At 39.4% G+C, this 21,355-nt stretch overlaps 1 long non-coding RNA gene across 1 annotated transcript; it reads left to right on the forward strand.

Moving 5' to 3' along the window:
* Window positions 1-1,016: 1,016 nt before the first annotated feature.
* LOC104867665 lies at window positions 1,017-21,132 on the forward strand. The gene is made up of 4 exons (XR_781831.1): window positions 1,017-1,128; window positions 17,406-17,503; window positions 19,272-19,348; window positions 20,711-21,132. It is a non-coding gene; the product is annotated as an uncharacterized LOC104867665 (long non-coding RNA).
* Window positions 21,133-21,355: the final 223 nt, after the last annotated feature.

Raw genomic sequence — 21,355 nt, forward strand, 5'->3', positions numbered from 1 at the left:
AGAACTTGATTTCCTTTCTGTCTCCCATTATTCGTACAACTATTTTTCTATATATGTTGTAAAACATACAATAAATTGTTATTTTTGTTTTATAGAATAAATTATCAATTAAAAGGGATTTAAGAAATGAAAGAAAAGTCTTTTATATTTGTCCACATTTTCAGTACTTTTTATTCTGTCTTGTAGATCTGTATTTCTATTTTATATCATTTCCCTTAATCAGTAATAATTCCTTTAGCATTTTTTAGTGAAATTCTGCTGGTTATGAATTTTCTGCTTCATTTATCTGAAAATGTCTTGATCTTTATCTTATTTTTTTAAAGGGGATTTTCTGTAGATAAAGAATTTAAAATTGACAGGGTATTTTTTTCCTTGTTTATTTTCCCCAGCACTTTAAAAAAGGTATTCTGTTTTTCTCCAAAATCCATTATTTTCATGAATAGTCAGCTATCATTCATACGGATGTCCTGTAAATGACACACCTAATAACTTTTTCTTGACAGTGATACAGAGAGTCTGGATTCTGTTATTTTCTGGAAAGGGTATTGAGTTCAGTTATGGCAGGCAGATCATCTCAGTCTTGGGAAGGCTTGGTTTGTGCTCTCGCAGAGCAGGTACATTTGGATTTGCCCTTGGTTCTAGGACACATCCTTTAGTATTGGAATGTGATCGTTACTCCTAAGGATTGGAGTTATTCCTAAAATATGGCAATTCTGGGTTCAGTGGACAGTTTGCAGGGTTTACCAATGCTTGGTTGCCTTTTAGAACTTGAACTCCAAACTCCAGATTCCTAGCACAGGTAGCACCTTGGGCTTTTCAATCTTCCAGTTGTTTCTCTGGGCTCCTTGTAGTCTTCCTTATGAATGCATGGCTCAGGGGTTGGTCAAGGACTTGAAGAGACTTTAGATGGAAAATTTGAGGTTAGCCTTGTGTGATTCAGTGTTTTTGGAATTTCTCTTTTCATTGTGCAGCTACTGTGACATCACTCAGTTCCAAACCTTAAGTCCTTAGCCTGATAAAATGGATGTTTTCTATTTGTGTTCCATCTGTCCTGCTGCATTCATCTGTACAGTGAGGTATGCCTTCAAGTAAATGTCTATATAAAAGCGGATTGTACTAATGGAACAGGTAATGTCTGAAGTGGTGAGGGCTGAGAATATTCCTAAATTTGTAAAAATCATCATGCCATAAGTTCAACTCCAGTCAAACATAAAGCAATCCAGATGTGGTGGGGCACACCTGTAATCCTAGCACTTTGGGAGGCTGAGGCTGGAAGACTGTAACGTGAGCCCAGCTTGGGCAATTTAGTGAGACCTTGTCTCAAAAATAAATAAATAAATAAATAAACATTGGGTGGAGATGTAGGCCAGTGCTAAGGCTGAGTCCAATCCCCAGTAACACACACACACACACACACACACACACACACACACACACACATATAGAAAATAAGGAAGACACACCTAGAAATACATAGTAAATGGCCAGTGCTAAGGCTGAGTCCAATCCCCAGTAACACACACACACACACACACACACACACACAGAGAAAGTAAGGAAGACACACCTAGAAATACATAGTAAGATGGCTAAAAGTCAAAGATGAGGCAAAAATCTTTAAAATTACCCCAGAGAAAAGATGACTTTCAAAGAATTAGCATTAAACTGATGCCTAACTTCCCAAATGAACAACAAATGATTTCTCAACAGAAACAATGGATGGTAGGGAAAAAATGGGATAATATCTTTATATACTGAAAGAAAATAACTTCCAGGCTATTATTATAAGCCTAGGAGTATATTCAAGAGTGAAAATCTAGGAGGTATAGGTAAAATATAAGGAAGAAAGCTTTTTGGACCTTTGTAAGTGCTGGGGTATAGAGCAGGAGAACCTTGTGTCCTTGTTTCAATGTAGAAATAATAAAAATGTGACAGACAATTTTATTAACCCTTTTCTAAAGTACTGGACTGAGTATTTAATGTACTTCATTTCAACTATGTGTCTGGCAGGCTTCCTCCATTATCCACTTAGGAGCAGTCAAACCAAAGATTGGTGATGGATGCACAGGGGTAACAGGGTAGCACATCACTGTGGAGGTCTTGCTGGGCACAGGGTTGTCAAACCCAACAGGTGATGTCTTTATTTTTAAAATAAAAACGCTCTTGGAAATCAGTCCAATAGTTAAACAAGCAAGCCCTCCTCTCCACTCCTTTTCTGTCCAATTTTGTGCTGAAATGCCTTCAGGATTGTGGAGGTGAGGTTTGAGGAGACTGAAATGACATCACATTGAATTTGTAATCAAGAGATGGAAGGAGTCAGTGGTATGACTTTAGGCAAATGAGTTAATCTTGATTTCATCAGCAAAGTTGGGGTGATCCTACCTGCCTCATAGTTGTGTCAGGATTACTACGAATGGAAACACTTTTGTCTTTCACATGGACTGTTCCCTCTCCAATTGCTGCATATGTGTAAGCAAACAATTAAAACTTCTGAGATCATTTAGCCCAATATTTCTGATTTGCAGATGAGAAATGGAGGCCAATGAGAAAACAGAGGCCGAGTGGGCAAATACAAGCTGTGTGATCTTGGGAAAATTACCTAATCTCTCTGGTCTCCATTTTCTCATCTATAAAATGAGGATGTTAATACTAGCCTCAAACAGTTTCTGTGAAGATTGAATGAAGTATGAAAAGGATCTGGCACTGTAGCCACTTAGTACCTTCCAACAGCTACTGCATTTCAAATTAATATTATTATTTTGTGTGGCACTTTAGAAGTTGTTTTGAGGTATTAAGAGCTGGCAGGCTGCAGGCATTTAGTCATAAACTCCGGGCTGGTGGGCTGTCCTGGGCAGACCTTCCCCGTGGGGTCAGGTAGAGTTCAGTGAACTAGCAAAGAAGCTTGATTTTAGACGCTCCAAGACACGTCCACTCGTCTCCTCTCTGCTCCCTCTGTCTGTTATTAAACTGGTAGTTTTTACAACATCAATAAAGAACTTTCCTACCCAATTACCCCAGACAATAGGCTGAAAAGCTGTTTCGACTATGAAAACTTTGCGTTGGGTTCATTTAGATTGTTTTGCTGTGTCAAATCCTCACTTGAGTTCAAAAGTTCAACTGAACCATGAACTTTGTAATTTCACAGCAGGCAGTTCTACATATATAGTGGAAAGTGAAAAAACATACAATATTTCAGGTGGGTTTGTCACATTGTATATAATATCGTTAGGAATGGGTGTATGTCAAATAGCCCCTAATTTTCAGAGCACACCGACCTATCAAAAAGAAAGAGGGAAACAAAATTAAATCAAACTGTTCCTTGAGTTACCTGACCTCTGAGGCTTCCCAGGGAATTCACATGCAGTGACTAATCGTTAGTGGACAAACTAAAGCCAGCTAATCTTCTTAATAAATTGTGAAGTCTTGTATACCTCTTGGTTTTACTGGTGGCTTTTCTGCCTGTCTGGAACAGGCAACATATCAAAACAAAAGGGTCATGACTTTATGTATTTGTTAAAGTTAGAATCCATGTTCTCATATAACTCAGGCTTGATTTGGCCTGGTTACACAAGTGTTAGGTAGAGCCAAAGTTTCACAGGAATGAGAATAATGGTGCATTTCATGTGTCTTTTAATAAACACACACGCACACAGAAATTAAGTATGAGAACCTCTTGTTTTGTAAGGCTTGTGTTTGTGCAGCATCAGTTTCTGGGAAAAGTAAACATGATAAAATCTTATGGGTTAGGGGGATCCAGCAGAATCGTCAATTCCTTGGAATGAAATTTTACAGCGCATGAACATAGTCCACATTTGTTAGGATTGTCGTTGGTTTATATCTTGCAGGGTGTAAAAGTGAAGGGAAAATTTGAGGTAGACAATTTGGGGGTGGGCAGGTTTGGCCCATGCAAGCTGTTTTTATACAGTAGCTGTTTGTCTCCCTTTGTTTACCATGGGGTTGGGCTGCAGGATCATAAGAGGAAAGCTATTCTTGGTCATTTGTGGAAACAAAGAGGAAAGGATGGGGTGAGAAGGTCAAGTCCTGTAACTGGTGGTTCCTCATGAGTTAAAGAGGACTAGTTTTTCTAAAGCACTTTCCCCCTTTTCCTGACTTGCATCGCAGAGTTGGTGAGGATTTTAACTCTAGCCTGCTCACGACTTCTTGTTGAAACCCCCTAGCAGAGGTGGCCTGACACTGTCCTGTGGTCTTTAATGGTCCTTTTTCATACAGGAAGGTCCTGTTCAGTTCAGTCAGGAATTGATGAAACTTTCCATTTTTTCCAGATATAAATCAGCACAGTAAATGTGCCTCCAACTGAAAACCATGATAATAAAAGGAGTGAGAGTGGAGTGAAGACTGAAATTGGGTTGACCTAGTTAAAGGTGGTCTGTCTTCCTGGTGGGGTTATGAGGCTGGAAGAAAAAACAAGATTCACCTCTTTTGTGGCTCCATGAACTGGGCTGCTCAGATTTTACAGCTCTGTTTCCGGTTGACCTGCCCTATATAGTAGACTGCCTGTTTCCCAGTGAGGCCAGGACAGGAGGGGAGTTGGTGGCATTCTTTTAAAGGGCTTGTAAGATAGTGAATAACGACAGGAGTTTTTGTTCATTCTGAAGGCATTTAGGGAAACCCACTTCAGGGGTATGATGGCTGGGGACTGTTTGGTCAGGAGGGGGTCGGGCGGGAAGTAAAGGAGACTTTTTTTGGAGGAAATCGAGAGATGAAAGCTGGAAGTAGGAACTGGAGTATTGTGGGGCAAAACAGTGAGAAGAGGGTATAGGTTCTCAAGAAATAAAAGTGCACATGAAGGTGACTCCAGAATAAAAGGGAGATGTGGATTGGTGGTAGAATGCTCCCCTAGCAGGCATGAGGCCCTGGGTTCAGACATTAGCACCACACCCCAAAGAAGGAAGATATATATAGAAAGCTAGAATAGAAACAACTTTTACACACAGTCAGGAAGGGCTGAATTTAGCGCGTGTTTGTGTTGTAAGGAACAGCGGAGATGGGCAGGAGGAAATAGCATTTTAAATGAAAAAAAAAAAAAAACCCAAACCCCACCCCTCCAACTTCCCGGGTGCCCGAGACTTTCATGCTGTGTGGATTTCACTGTGCATTAATTTTTAGGACCCCAACAGCTGTCTAGAGGTTACCATTACTAACAGTTCGTATCACTTTCCCAGAGTTATATCTATATCACATATTTCCAGTATCAGCTCTAATCCTTAAAGGACCCTTCAAGTGTATGCTAGATCTGGAGTTTATGACTGACGTAACTGGGGCCCAGAAATTAAATGACTTACCTGAGTGCACCTGTATAAAACTTGGCAGGGAGAGTTTTGGAGCCAGCTCTTCTGATTAACATCACCTAGACAGGGACCTTATTTGAGTCTTTGAATGGTGCAAACAGAGAAGGCTGCCCTTGTGAATGGCCTCAGGCCACCAGGAAGACAACTCAGGTCTGTACTTGTGGCCTCCAGGATGAATTTGAGAAGTCCCAGGCTGTTATGGGGTGACATCTTTAACCAGGGGGTCTCCACATCTCTTCTATAGCCATCAAAGGGCAAGGTTTGAACCTACATTCCTGTCCAATAGGACATTTTAAAAAGAAAATAAGAGGGGTGGGGGAATAAAGCTCTTTTCAAATTGACTCATTAAATCCAAGACAGTTTGGGAGACCTGCCAATAATAAGAAAAGTCAAAGTAAAAAGCAGGTTCCATTTGCGTGTACTTTCCAACTTCCATTCCATGCTCAAGAACATTAGTCTTCCCATGGTACCTATAGTACCTATAGTAGCTGCAGCCCCAGGTATTTGTGTTTGAAACATGTGATCCACCCTCCAGATCAGAGCTGATGGGAAACAAGAGCTACCAATTGATAGTTCTGAACCTGACAGAAAAAATAAGCTGTGTTGTTTGAGTGAGTTTGGCTTTGGGAAACTGAGCAAGTATTCTGTAGAGAAAATTGAAGGTGAAAAGGCAGGATTTTCAGGAGCTGAGGGAAAAGGGAAGATAACACGATCTAGGTAAGGGGGTAGCAAGATCACATTGACAAAGGTATCAAGACCTTCTCTTCAGGTTTGGGAAACAGTCAGCTGACCAGTTTGCCTGGCGTGAAAAGTTGATACAGGGAAGGGGTGCAAGACAGGGAGGAGAGTTAGGTACACAGTGAGGAATGGGGGAGATCCTCAGATGCCAGACTGAGGAGCTTGGTATACAGATTATAGGAGGCTACTGAAAATTAAGTGTGAAAGAAGCACTGACCTCATAGCAGTGTACAGAATGGACTGACTGACATGGATCTGTCAAGCAATTAACGTCAGACAATAACCAAATATCATGACACAGCTTGGGTGGGCCATCATTTAAGCTTATACAAACATATTTATTACTTGAGTACTTTGTGTGTCTGTCGCCTCTTCTATTCTCAAACTGATTGGTAGTTTCTCTTCATTCACCACATATTTAGCACTTCTAGGAGTATGCCTCTCCCTCTGTTTAGAACAAGCATCCTTCTGCTTCACATATAGCTATTTATACATCTATCTCTAGCACCTCACTGAGGAATCCAAACGTTCAATTTGAGTTTGTTTCCTAGAGCATGCCTAGACTCAGATGACTGGAGCCAAGGAGATCTCTATCAAAGAAATAGCAATCCTGCCTCCAATTCCTGAACTTGGCTTCCAGGGTGGAATCTGTTATTAAATAAATAAGGTATTAACTAAATGAAACAACTTTTAATGACCCAGAAAAAAATTACTGAGTTTACAGAAAAAAGGAAAGGGAAGAGCAGACGTTTTAGCAATAAGCTCCCAACAAAGAAGTCTGAGTACACTGGTAGTGATGTGATCTCACAGTTAATCTTGGAAGACTCTTGAGTGCTTTTCTGGGGAAGATAGACTCCTGCCCCCAGACTTTATTTGCAGTTTTGCATGAATAAGAGGAGACACCAAGAGTCACCATTCCTTCCTCCATTCAGTGTGTATTGAGCCTCTCTGGGTGCTAGCACCATGCTAGACATGGAGGGGACAAAGATGAAGACCACTGTTTAGTCCTTGGAGGGAAGGCAGCAGGTGTGTCAATCAATCCTGTGTGAATAGAGGTTCCACAGGGGCCCATTCAGCGGAGTATTTAGGAAAGAATCATCAGGTCTGTTACTGATGAAGCAGATGGTCCAGAAAGTTTTCCATAGGAGAATCAATTTTGAATTAGGCCTTCGAGAAAGAGAAAGTTGGCAGAGAAGCAATCAGGAAGAAACAATCAGGCAGAGACCAGAGCATAAACTCTATTTCAAAGAGGGTCAGGCATTTTGTCCAGGATTGTTATAGGAAACTGCCCATACCCCATCACACTGCACATAGTTTGCATTCCTTCCCTCAGTAGTGTCACTGTAATGACAAACAAAGGTTTCTAACCATTTCCAACCTCCCACCCCTATCCCACCTCAGTTCAGGTACAGGGAAGGAATGGGGGAGGGGACACTGCATGAGAAAAAAGCTGGAGAATCAAGCTTGAGACTTTTTTTCCTGGTACCGGGATCAAACTCAGGTCCTTGCACTTGCCAGGAAGATGCAGCAGCACTGAGCTGCATGCCAGGCTCATTCAAACTAGACACTTGAATGGGAAGCTGGTGCTATATTGTAAAATGACTTTTTCTTAGTATTTGAGGAAGTAGAGTAAATTCTATGGAAGGTAAGACCTGGAAAAAGGAATCTGGGGTTATAAAGGTCAAGAATTATTACACCTGTAATACAGATGAGGAAAATGAGACCCAGAAGTCAGAATCTAAATCCTGAAATTTTCACCCCTACACTATACAGACTAGGGAGTTTTTGATATCGATTTATTTGGTCATGGTTAATTGGAGTTCTGTGGGAGCCAGCCATGGCCCACTGGCATTTGACATTTGAAAGATAACTTCTTTCTTTATAATCAAGGCATTGACACAATGTGTGGTCAGGATGTTCCAAATTAGCATTTGTTAACATTTGTTCCTTTTTAAGGACTGCATGTGTTAAACTTGTTTTTGACCCTGTGATGGGAGAAACTCCAAGAGATAGCCAAAGATCTGACGTTATCTGCAGGAGTCAGGTGCTTCCTGTTGATGTGCTTTTAAAAGGAGCTGTTTCTGTGAAATAAATCAGACTTCTCTTGGTCTCCACTCAGGCTTGAGTGTTCTTTCCTTTCTCAATCCTCACTCCCCAACTCAGGCATGTTCATGTTGTGACGGCTGGACCGCCACAGAGTTCTTTAAATTCTTTTTCTATGTTTGGAAAGTTTTGTGCCATTACTTCTGTGAACAGGTTTTTTGTGGCATTTGCTCTGTCCCTTACTTTCTCACTGATTCTGATCAATCTTATGTTGTTCTTTGCAGGAAGCTATTGGATTGATTTTTCTTAGTCCCCTGCTATTTTAAAGAAATATTTCTTTTCATGGTTTCTAACTGCAATTCTGCCTTTTATCTGATATTCTGTCTTCATCTTGGTTCAAACAGTTGCAAATACTGTCAATGAAAATTTTAATCTCTTGGATATCTGTCTCATGGACTCCATTTCTCCATATCTGTTTCATGGACTCCTTTGTTGAGCATTCATGGTTTTCAATCATTTTCCTAGGCTGTTTTATTTATTTATTTCTGTGTCTACTCTATATCCACTGAGCAAGTCTTTCATTTTGATAGTTGTTTCTTTTTTTTAACCTGATAAATTATTTCCAACCTGATTTTCTCTATAGCCTTATTCATCTGGTTTTTTTTTAATTTCTGCTAGTATCATTTCAGAAAATTAATGTGGGTGGCTTCTGATTTCCTTATCTCCTTGTCCCCTGGACTTACCTGGGTGAGCTAGTGGTCTGGGGTTGTATTTTGCTTCTGCATCTTGTTATTTTCTATTTTTTATTTTAGTTTTTTTTCTCTGTTGATGCTTGTAAATTTCTTATGGTAAATAGCTTTATCACTAGTATTGAGGTTTCCCTAGGAAATATCTGTTCCTCAGATTTGTCTTCTAGGTGTAGCTGGCTGTTGCTCTTTGAGTCTACTTGTTTGTTTGATTGTTTAGTTTTCCTTTTTCTGTTTGTTTTTCTTTCTTTTTCTTTTGGTTGCTTAGGTTTTACTTTTATTATTTGTTTACTTTTCCTCTATTTCCTCAACCTTCTTGATTTTTTTAATATTTTCATGTGAGCAAACATTGACTCAAGTCTTTCTGGTTTGCTTGGATATTCTTTTGCTTTCTCCTTCATTCTTGTCTCCAGTCCTGTTCTCCAGTTTCCCAAAGCTTGAGTAGTTATCCTTTGTCCTTCAGCCCCATTTCTACTGTATCACTTATCTCTGTTTTGTCCCCATCCCTCTTAAATTTCACCCCCACAGGTTAAAATTGCTCTACTAAGGGGAGACTCAATGTATACAAGTTCCTGGTTCATGTTGGATTTTATTATATAACTGTAGATCCTGCTCCTATACTTAAAGATATTAGATTAATAGATTAATAGTTACTGTAGTTTGTCCATTTCTAGGCTGTGCTTGATGCTATTGTTAGTGCTAGGGAATTTTTGAGGGCCATTTCACAGTCAACTTTAAAATATCACCACCTACAAGCATCATAGCACCTAAGGAAATTTCTATGAAAGGTGGGGACTGGTTCTTTCCCCTGCTTTTCTCATTCCCATCAACTTTTCAGAATATTGAAAACTGTTCCCTGTGAGCCTCAGCTCCTGAGTGCTATGTATCAGTCGACATCTTTGCCTGATGTAAGAGGCACCAGGCATTTGGTTCCCCTTCACACCCTTCCCCCAACATCTTTAGCTAACATGTTCTCATTTTCCCAGGTGTAGAATAAACTGGCAGGGCACTAGAGCTGATACCAGCTGGGACCTGTGTGTGCATCCCGCTGGCCTGGAGTGATACACCAGGCAGCAGCATCCTTCAATTCAGACATCTTTCAGCCTGATTTATCACTCCAGTTTCTTGCTCTGGATTTTCACTAAGATTTCCTTCCAAAATCTTCACTGCTGATCCAGAGTTGTCCATGTGCATTTTCACTTTGCCAGAGTTGATGGAGAGCTTTGGGTGAATGCCCAGACACCATCTATGCCTGCCCTATCTGCTGGTGCCATCTTAATCTATCAAAACTCAGGTTTGTTCACATGCTGTGCAGGGTGGCACCTGTCCAAAGCCACTTCCGCCCCTGTCCTCACTCCTTCAGACTGCAAAGACTTTAGAACTTGACTCAGCCTCTTTGTGTCCTGAATCCGACCACCTACTACTCTACAACTCTCCCTGGTCAATTGCATCAGGGATTGCTTTGTGAAAATAATAGTGATAATAATGTAATACTGTTTTCTCAAGAGAACAAAAGTAGCCATTTATTTTGGCTGCACCATATTGGTTCAAGGAAATCTCTTCCCTCTAAATTTTTCCTGGAGTTGGCAGGATTTTTGTGTGTAACTGTTTGTCCAGGGCAAAACCCCTTAGATCCAACCTCTCTGCATCATATCTGCCAACGTGGGAAAACTCTCGAGCAAAATATCTTCCACAGAATAAGTAGAATACTCCTTTTGAGGATAGCTAATAAAAATCAGGCATTTCTTTTGGTGTAAATTTTCATTTCAGAAGCCAAAGTACAGACTGGCTTTTAAGATATGAAGACAGCACCAGGCTTTCCCTGGGTGGATTGGAGGTGTCCCTTCTGGATGCCTGGAGCTCTGGAGTTCCCACTTTGAGAAGAGCTTGTGTGCATGTCCAACTTGCCCTCTCTCACACAGTTCACATTTTCCTGTCATTGCAATGTCATTTTGGCTGCATTATGCAAAACTAGTATTTTTATTTTTGACCTTTGAAACTTTTTTTTTCCTGGCACCTAGAGAGAGTAAAACTGAACTATGAGTCTTCATGAAAAAAAATTTTCTCATGTCTTCCAAAACTGCAGGGCATCTAAGACTGGTCTCAGGATCTGCTTGTATCAGCAGCTGATACTCAGTCCCTTCTCACTGGGGTGGTGATGAGGACAGGCATATGTAGTTTGAAAGAATTCTCAAGATGAATTTAATGAACATCATTTTGTGCCTTTTGAGATTCCAAGGTTTTAAACAGGCACAACTATTTGGTTCCTTTGACTAAAATCACAAGATTCTAGATCAACTCTTAAGTCTCAATCACCATTTAATTGTTTTGATATGGTCAAAATGGTTGAACTGATTATGTTCTCATAGTTGTATCTCACATCCATCTAGATAAGACTATAGTATTTCAAATTGTATTTTCTGGGCTGGGAATTTAGCTCAGTGGTTCGGTGGCCTGCCTTGCAAGCACAAGGACCTGAGTTCAATCCCCGGTACCAAAAAAAAGTCAAAACTCAAATTGTATTTTCTGTACAATCGCTACAATTTTTGCTCCTTGTGAAAACTTTGGCAAACTGTTAACCATTTTGAACATCAGATTCTTTATCAGCAAAGTGAGAGAAATATATAATATCTTTGGAGTTTGTGAGTGTTGGAATCTTTATTTATATGTTGCCAAGTACAGTGCCTGGCATCCAGTAAGGCACTTGATAAATGACTACTATAATCATAAATGCAGTAATATTTACAATTTCCAGTGAAATGACATGATTCCCTCTCCAACACACCGCGGTATTTATGGCCAAGATAAACTGAAATGCCTAGCACTGAAAATAAGGGGGACAATTCACTATATATTAGGCTTGTGCCATATACTATGGTGTAGGGTTAGGTTTCTTAATGTGTTCTTTCATTAGTTTTTATTTCAGGGCTCTGAAATATCCCTAGCAGTCCCATTATATAGATGACCACCCTGAGTCCTGAAGGATGTAATTAGCCAGAAATTTGGTTGCAAGCAACAGACTGCTTTCACATAAAAGAAATTTATTGAAAGGATATCAGGAAACCACACAGTTACTGGGAAGGTTGGTGGAAAGGCTTAGAAACCAGGATAAGAGCAGAATTGCAAGAAATACTTTAACTACTATAGCCAAATCCACACTGCAGAACTATTCACCAGTACCACCAGCCCTGGATGATACTGGATCCTAGAGCTGTTGCCAATGTCTCTGCCACCATTTAGAAACTGATGTTGTCAGTGCTGCTGCTATTGAAAGAATGCTTTTCTTATTTGCTTCATAAATCACCAGTTTCCAATTCTAAGTCTAAGCAGGGCATATACCTGTGTCCTAGTGCAAGGGGTGCTGGAAAATTAAGTATAGCTTTCAGGAGAAGGGAATACACATTGTTCTAAGGCTCAAATTGTGAAGAATTCTCCAAATGTAGAAAGGAAAAGGACTGAAGATGTGGCCCAACATATGCAAGATTATAGGTTTAATTCCCCAGTACTAAAATAAAAAAAAATCAGACTGTAAGGTAGCTCCATATTAAGAAATTTAGATTTGGAGGGCCTACCCTACCTGATCTTCCTTGTGACTTTTCACGTTTGTGGCATTCTGCCTGCCTTCTCAGAGTTGGATACTTCACTACTAGCAGACCTAATATGAACTCCTTTCTTTCAGCAGGTATTCGCTTTGTTCTATGTTGGAATTTATTGTAAGCCAAAAGCATGTTGATAGTTCCAAAAAACACCATGAAACCCTAAGGGAATGTGAAGTCTTTAGCTCTTGGATGGTGTTATCTGGAATATTTGGACATGTGTGGCAGAGATGGTCTAAAATACACGTTCACCTGCAGAGGAGAAAAGTGCACATAAGAAGACTTCATCAAGTTAAGATTATATCACTTGATCAGCTGACCTTGCCCTAGAGCAGTGATAGAGAATGAACCTTTTAGAGCTTTCAATGATAACAAACAGCCGTTTCAGCAAGTGTTTCATGGTTTGCCATAATTGCCTTAGAGTCTCAACTCAGAAAGCAGTCTGAGGGAAAGATGCAAACTTCCTTCAAAATAATTTAGTGAAACATTGCCTCAGAACAGAAAATAAGATAAAATAATAAAAAGGGCTGAGGATATAGCATAGTGACTTTAATCCCCAGTGCAGCAAGAAAAATTAATTAATTAATTAATACCAAACAGGCAGATAAAGCAATAAACTTCCTGGAGGGCAGTTTACCAATATGCATCAAGATCCCCTACAAGCAGGCCACAGTGGAGTGCACCTGTAATCCCTTTACTATGGAGACTGAGGCAAGATGATTGCAAATTTGAGACAACACTGTCTCAAGATTTAGAAAGGGCTGGGGGTGTAGCTGAGTAACAGAGTGCTTGACCAGCATTTGTAAGGTGCTGTTCCAATCCCTAGCACAGCAGGAAGGTTGGATGGGGAGAACAAAGCCTGAACACTGTTTATATCCCTGGCTCACTAATTCCTCTTTTAAAAATCAAGCATTAGGAAATATATCCAGGGAGGTAAAAAAAGTTTATGTTTCAGAATGTTTGTTTATAATGGTAATTTCTGCTGGAAAAATATCAGTCCTGCTTTTTAAAATACACATCCGTACATATATTCACATGAAAATTCCAACAAGAAATATACCAAAATATCAACTGTGAGATTATTTTTGGGTGGAAAAATTGCAGTTAATTTTTATTTATTTAAAAACAAGTTTTGCAGTGCTGGGGATTGAACCCATGGCATGTTAGGCATGGGTTCTACCCCTGTACTGCAGCGCTAGCCCCTGCAATTGATTTTTAATGTTCCTGTTAATATTTTCTTGGAATTCTCAGAACTTTCTACAATAAATACATTATGTCTTTTATAGTTACAAAAATAGTATATAGTGCTTTTTAAAAAATTCTTTCAGATAATGCCTTCTTCAAAGAAACTAAAGCAAAAGAGTTAAAACTAGTTGTTAGGGAGAAGGGCTGTTCCAGCCTTCCCTGGGGGTCATCTGGATAGAAGGCAAATTAAAACCTGGAAGTTTAAAGTCAATCAGTTTGTCTTAATGGGCCTTAGATGGGAAAACTTCAGTCATTTCCCTTGCCTGGCACTCTGTGGTCAGAGGATGAAATCCAGTCATGGGGTCAGTTGGGTTTATACATTCCATGGCAAACCAATTTGGCCACTGCTCTGCATTTCCCAAAAGTTCTCTGACTTCCTGGACAGGAATTGGGAGCACAGGGAAACCTTTATGCTACTTGCTGCAGCACATCTGGTTTACAGCATGTGCCAGATGGGCTCTCTTTCATCTGGGGAGACGGGAAGGAGGGCACACACGAGCCTCTGTAGATCCAAGGGACTTCCTTAATGGCGGCTCTAATATTTGGTGGTGTTTCCAGTTAAGATGTGAGTGTATCGCAGGAGTCACAATTAGGGGGATGCAGTTTTCATTAGAATCTGCCCACCTGAGCTTTAGGTTTATTGCTCAGCTCAAAGATGTTTTAGAAAAGCCATTGATCAATTTTTTTCTTCTTTTTTTTTTGTATCAGGTATTGAACTTGGGAACTTTCACTTGTGAGGCAGGCAGCAGCACCACTGAGCTAAATCCCTGACCTTACTGATCAATTTCTGATACCATCATGTACTACTCGAACATTTGCTGAGCATCTATTATGCACCCTGTACTGGGGAACAGCTATGAACAAGATAGATAAGGCACCTGTACTGAGACAGTGCTTGCATTTGGGGACAGACTGCTGATTTTTGCCCTCACTAATCCCCGTCTGTTGTTTGGTTCCATACCTGGCCTCTGACTGTACCATCACCTTAAACACTACTGGAAAATATGCTTTCTAAGCCTAAAACTTCTGAAAGGAGCGATAGGCCTGGAGGAGGGTGCTTGAGCTCATCTAGTGGCTGAGTTAGGTAGTATTGATGCCAATATTAAAAAAGGAAAATGAGGGCCAGGGATTTAGCTCAGCGGTTCGGTAGCCTGCCTTGCAAGCGCAAGGACCCGAGTTCAACCCCCGGTCCAAAAAAAAAAAAAAAAAAGGGAAAATGAATAAAAGAAAAGAGAGGGACCAAAACACAAATGCCACTGCAAGAGTCTCAGACTTTGAGTCCTCAGTATGGACCACGTTAAGTCTTCCAAGAATTTGTCCCAGCTGTACCTTCACCAACTGCACTATTCTTAAAGATTCTCCTTTAATTTTCCATTCCTTGCTGAAATTCTAGGGGAAAGGAAGCTAGATTCATCCCCTCCTTTCCTTCGTTACCATACCATACTACCCACTGTTAAGATGTTCTCTTGCTCTCAAGACCTGTATTTTCCCTCTGAGGCGCTTTCCTAGACAACCAGCCCAAGAGCCCTAACCAATCCTCACAAGACATGATGTCATGTCATACTGTATCTTAGGATGTTTCTCTTTTTCTAGAAACCAAACAAATGAAGTCTAGCCACTGAAATTCACACAGTTTTCTATAAGAGTAAACACTAATTACAATGACTCCAATATGTTTCAAAAACTTAATATTAAAGATAGAAGAAATGATGCTTTGAAAATTCTTGGCTTATGTGTGCAGTGCCTTTCTTTAATTATTTAAAAAATTACTTCATGTTTAGGTACAGGATCTCACAGGGTCCAAGCAGAAAACAGAAAAAAAATCCCAAGTCATTCGAGTTAGGAGATTTTTGTGAATTACCACTTACACAGGCGTGGTCAGTATTAAGGGAGCCCACAAGGGAAGTGGGGGTACTTAGACACTAATGGTACTGAGGCTGCACTACTGCACCTGTAGCTGGAAAGACATGGAGAGGGAACAGTGTTCCTGGAGAGCAAGGAGAGCTGGAACATGAAGAAGGGAGCTGCTGGGAGCCATAGTCTTTTAGGGATGCGGCTACTGTAACAATCATGGTGCTGGACAGAATAGGAATTGGGAGAAAAGATCTTAGCCTCCTGCTCCTCCGAAATGCTAAACTCCTTTGTCCACACCCAACCAAGAGTCAGAAATAAAGGGAGAAAGATGATGGAATCCCCAGCATAAGCCTCCCAGGACACTGAATCGGGCAGCAGAAGGTAGAGAATGGATAGAGTTGAACAGAGTGAACGGAATTCAGGAAATAATCAGCATAGGCTCTGTCTCTGTCTCTGTCTCTGTCTCTGTCTCTGTCGGTCTGTGTGTCTGTCTCCTTTCTCTCTCTCTCTCTCTCTCTCTCTCTCTCTCTCTCTCTCTCTCATATGCCTGGAATGTGGAATCACTCTCGCTAAAGGTCATTTTTATTGTCAAACCTCCCAAGAATTGTGGGTTGCTCCCCAACCCCGAACCCAAATGCTTTCTGAGAAGTATGGCTGATTACCCTTGTACCACTATCATTTTCATTTATTCAAGGATATTTATCGGGAACTTGCTATGTGTTGGGGAAGGTTCCCATTTGCCTCCAATTATCATTCTGATTTATGATGATTATTTTACCTCCCATTTTCCAGTGAATTTTAAATTGATCCTCTCCGCTTGGACCGCTATTTATATAAGCCCATCTGCTTTACTTTTTTGGCAAATCTCAATTTTGTTTGACTTGAGATAGTCTGTCCTGGACAATTGAATCCCAAAGGTTCTCAGAATTTAACAAATAGCTTATAGTTTTTTCTGGATTAAAATTTGAGATCCTGATAACCTTAATTTTTTTCAGGAGCAATACTTTTGATTCTATAAAGAACTTTCACAATAAAACTTGTTCTTGCTGAATTCAGATAATACTTGAGAATAAAACAGACTTTTTTAGGAGTCTATCTCAATGGCTTTCAAATTTTTTTACTGCAGCAGCACATAATTAAATATGTTTTATATTTCAACCCACTTTCATAAAATAAAATTCACTAGTACCATATTTTGATGTATTCCGTTCTGTTTATTTCTTTGAAAAATGCAGATAATATTCTACTGAATTGATTTTATAAAGCAATAATGGCTTACATTTAGCAATTTGGAAAGTACTGTCCTGCATAGCACCTTGAAAAGTTATTTTTAAAATAAACTCCATACTGGAATCTATATTTAAAGCTAGTTTGGATGTCCTTAAATATTTAATTTTCAGCCATCACCAGAAGTGGCAGGTATCACCAGTTTGTTTTCATTTTATATGACCAGCGGCATTTCCCTGGTCTCCTTTATTCCCCCTCTGGTCAAGGGTCCTGCACTGACTGCCAGTTTGGCTTGTGGCTCACCAAACCCTCTTCATAAAGACCACCCAATGTTTGCTTGTTGTAACCCAAAGAAGTCTGACTCTGTTTGACTAATAGTCATTGAATGAAAGGTTTCGCTGCAGAGGCAATACAAATGGGTACCTGACTTGGAAGGGTTACTGTGAGTGACTGGGGAGAGGGAGATGGGGGAATCCTCTCTCTCTACTCAGACCATGAAGGAAGGGAGCAGTGGGATAAAAGTCATAGCTACTGCTCCTCAGTCACTTACCATATATTAAAGACCTTTGGTTCTTATATCAATTTGGTGAATAGATTTTATATTTTCTTATTATTCTTATATTTTTGTATTTTTATTTTTATGTCAGGGAAGAAGGAAGTATTATTGCCATTTTGACAGGAAGAAACTGAAGTTGAGAGAGGTTTCATAACCTTCTGAAGCTCCCCTTAGTAGTTTATGGCAGAGGTAGGAATCAAGTTTATCTCTTTCTCAAACTATAATGCATTCTCTTTAGGATCTGAACTGGTATAGGAAAGGACAAGCCGAAACATGTCTTTTTGCTACTGGGGCATTAGGTGTGGGGTTTTAGCAATAGATGTTCTCTTCTAGCTTCTGGGATTCTACTAGGAAAGATCAATCCATGTGTCTGGATTTATCAGTTGGAATTTGGAATTTCAGAAGTAAAACAGACAAACTAGAGGACAACTAATAATATTATCATTCAGCTTGATAAAAAAAATCAAACACACTTCTAAGATCCACGTAGCTTGTATTTATCACTTATAATATAGTTTTTGTGCAAAAAGAAAAAGCACATTAAGAATAACAGACTTTTGAAACTTAATTAGTAACTAGTGAATGTCTATAGTTAATGCATATAATGTAATTTTGCTTTAATTTATAAATTAGTGATTCTGCATTTAATATAGGCAAACCATATCTGGTTGCCTTCTCTCCCCTAAGTGATAGGGAATTAAACATTGACATATCTAATGGACATATCTAGAGGAAGAGAAACTACAGAAATAAAGTGCCATTGTTGGTTTCTACTAGAAAGTTTGAGCAGGTATAGGAGGAAAAAAAAATAGGTGAGGGTTGCTCTAGGACTTGCAGGAAAAAGCAATTGAGATTGTTTCAGAAAAAAGGAAGTTAGCAGAGATTTGATGCTTTGAGAACCTAGGAAAAATCAGCATACACTTTAAAGACATAATGGTTTTAGTCATCTGACAGGCAAATAACTAGTTGTAACATGTTTTATAAAGAATTTCTTTGAAACACTGGTTAAAAGAGACAGAGGAGTAGGCTCACAGTCAAGGTCAGAGATCAAGTACACCTTCTTGGTACACAGACTTTTTCATTTTTTTTAATGTGATACTGCTATAGTTATACTTGATAAATAAGTTAACTAGAGATTTTTTTTAAGCCTAATGGATATCTATACATCTTACATAAACACTGGTAAACTATCTCTCTGGGCTTTAGCTTTCCAGGATTTAAATTGTCCATGAAATGACTGTTTTGCTTATTACATTAGCCAAAAAGAAAGCAAAGCAAATCACTTCATGGTTACAACTTGAGGTAGAGGTAGGAGTAGGGATAGGATTCCTCTTAGATATTTCTCTGAACATTAAATGTGGATAATAAAACTATAAAAAATAGAAAAATAACTTGGGAGATAAAGCACATATAATTCTAAAATGCCCACATTACATAAGTAATACAAATTCTAAAGATGTGGACCCACAGAGTGAAATGTCTGTGATGCCTGAGAAGTAATATGGATCCTCAAAATGAATCCTAAGAACCAATGATGTACCACCTTTAACCATAGAAAAGCGATCTAGATCTATCATTATAGTATAAACACTAAGACAAACCAGATATTAACCTACGGTAAATATCTACTCAGTGGAACAACTTTACCTCCACTAACAAAATAAAGGATAAATAATAGCAAATAGATTTTTCTCAGACTTGAAGGGGAACAAGAGGGAGGGCAGAGAAAGGAGATGGGGGAAAAAGAACTGAAAAGAAAAAAACAAGGGAAATAGAGCTCTTGTAAATAGGAAGGAGACCAAGAGTTGGGAGGAGCACAGAGGGATGGGAACAAAAAGAATTAAGATGTGTTATTTGTATATACCAACTCCCCAAAATAAATGTAATCATTAAGTATTGTAAACATGTACTGATAAAAAGAAATCCAAAGAATCTGAAAATTTCTTTTGTTTCTCAGTGAAATGCCCAGAAGATTTGCAATGAAGACAGCTGCAGTCATAGTTGTGCATAAGCACCATCTCTGAAAATTCACAGGTGACTTTCTAATGATTTTTTGCCTGGCATTTGGCTTTGAAAACAAAGATGTTTTCATTAGATTTGACCTACTTGGGAGAGAGAGATAATCAGCATCTTATCAAGCCTCATTCAGTATTTCCGTCCAGACATTCTGCTTTGGGGATCACATTAGTACTCTGAAAGCTGTGGCTCCAAGCTAGAGGCCAATGAACCAATATATAAGTTTTCACTAAAGTTAATAGTAAAGATTAGATACCAATTCGGCAGGCAAGCCACACTATCTGAAAGGTGGACTTGGGGTGCTCCAAATAAATCCAATCTTCTCTGTTGGTCTTGGAGTACATGTAAAGGAAAAGAACAGAAAACTAGGTTTGGGGCCAAGGTGAAGAAATGCTCTGTAGACTCAAATGTAGGAGTGTTTAGAAGGGCCAACTCTCATTAAGTAGGATTTGCTCTTTTCCAATGGGACATGCACAGGAGCTGGTTTTTAAAAAAGTATTAACTTATTTTTTCCCCCTTCAAGCTTAGCCAGAGACCTCATGGAGGTCTAAACTTAAGCCAAGCTTGATCTGTTTTAATTCAACCACTGTTGATTTATGGCTTAGCAAAAAATGTCTGAGAATTTTTTTAAGCTACAAAAAATTTTATTTTTACCCCAATTTGACTCACTCACATCTCAAATACAGCTGAAGGGATATTTCTCAGACTTTCAAAGACAAAGCCGTCTTTGGAATGGGAGTTCTGAAAGCTTCAAATCTCAGTGAGAAATCCTGAGAGTTTACATACAAGTAAAAAAAAATATATATCGGAGAGCCATATGACACATTAAATATGTTCATTTGATTCCCTTTGAAGAGACTAGAATAGAATCAATCCAAGGTTGAAGAGGAAGTATGGGATGGGTGGGAAGGTTTTACGAGGGTTTGTACCAGGTAAGACACAAAAGTTCTCTCTCTTCTTTCTTCTATTCACTCTTTTCTGTTCTTACCATTCCCATTCTTTCAAAAAAAGCAGCCTAAATAAACCCCTCTAGTTGTCTAGACAAAAAGTGATCAGTGATGAATTTACTTCTCTACCTGGTTCTGGAATGTACGCTGTTACACAGTACAACCACAAGTTGGACTAATAAATAATTATCAAGAGTGAGAAAAAGCCAATACCAAGCCACTAGTGCCTCTCAGCTCTAACTTTTAATGGGACTAACTCAGGAGATGCTTTCTCTGCTTCCCGTGACATTCAGCTGGGGCTGTGAGATTTAACCATTTCTTAGCTGTGGTTTTATAGTGTTTTTACTGTATGAGCACCTGCCTTTCTCATAAGACCATAAGCTCAGTGAAATCAAGAGCCAGTCGTATGTATGCTCTGTCTCATCTTCTGCAGCTGAATCCTCCAACCAGTCCCTGTCCTCGAAAGAGCATGTGGAAGAACCACAGAAAAGATGTGGCGGGGTCTCGTGATGTGGAGGAAGAACAAAGCACACAGTGCACCAGCTATGCAGCAGCTCTGCTCACGAACATTAATACACATCCAGGGCTGAGACTGCCTTGGCTCAGACCTGGAATTACTAATTTTTACTTCTAATGCTTTAAATTCCTTCCATGGCTTTAGTTTTTCAATGTCAAGAGCAGGCTCCCGTCTTCTTTCCTGTGATGACACGTAACTCCTCAGAGACCAAGGCCACATCTGTGATGTGCATTAGCTTTCTTTGCCCCAGACATCAGCCTGGTTGCATATCAGATAATGGATTAATGGGCAAAAAATGTATCTGACTATGAAAACAAATCAAATAATGGAACAGAATCACTGAGAAACCTGTCTGATTCTTTTCATATACACTTTTCACCATGGCATAGGTGTCTGTTAATGAATTTATAAGAACAAAATCTTAACATTTATTTAGTATTTACATTTTTCTCCGTGTTATAAAGACCACTTCATAGGTGTTGTCTCATTTCACCCCTACAATTCTAGGAGTAGCTACCATTTACAATTAGGTTTTATTGCTGTTGAATATGTACCATCAAT

Source organism: Fukomys damarensis, unplaced genomic scaffold (assembly GCF_012274545.1).
Source record: "Fukomys damarensis isolate Sample0158 unplaced genomic scaffold, DMR_v1.0_HiC HiC_scaffold_20, whole genome shotgun sequence".
Classification (NCBI taxonomy): domain Eukaryota; kingdom Metazoa; phylum Chordata; class Mammalia; order Rodentia; family Bathyergidae; genus Fukomys; species Fukomys damarensis.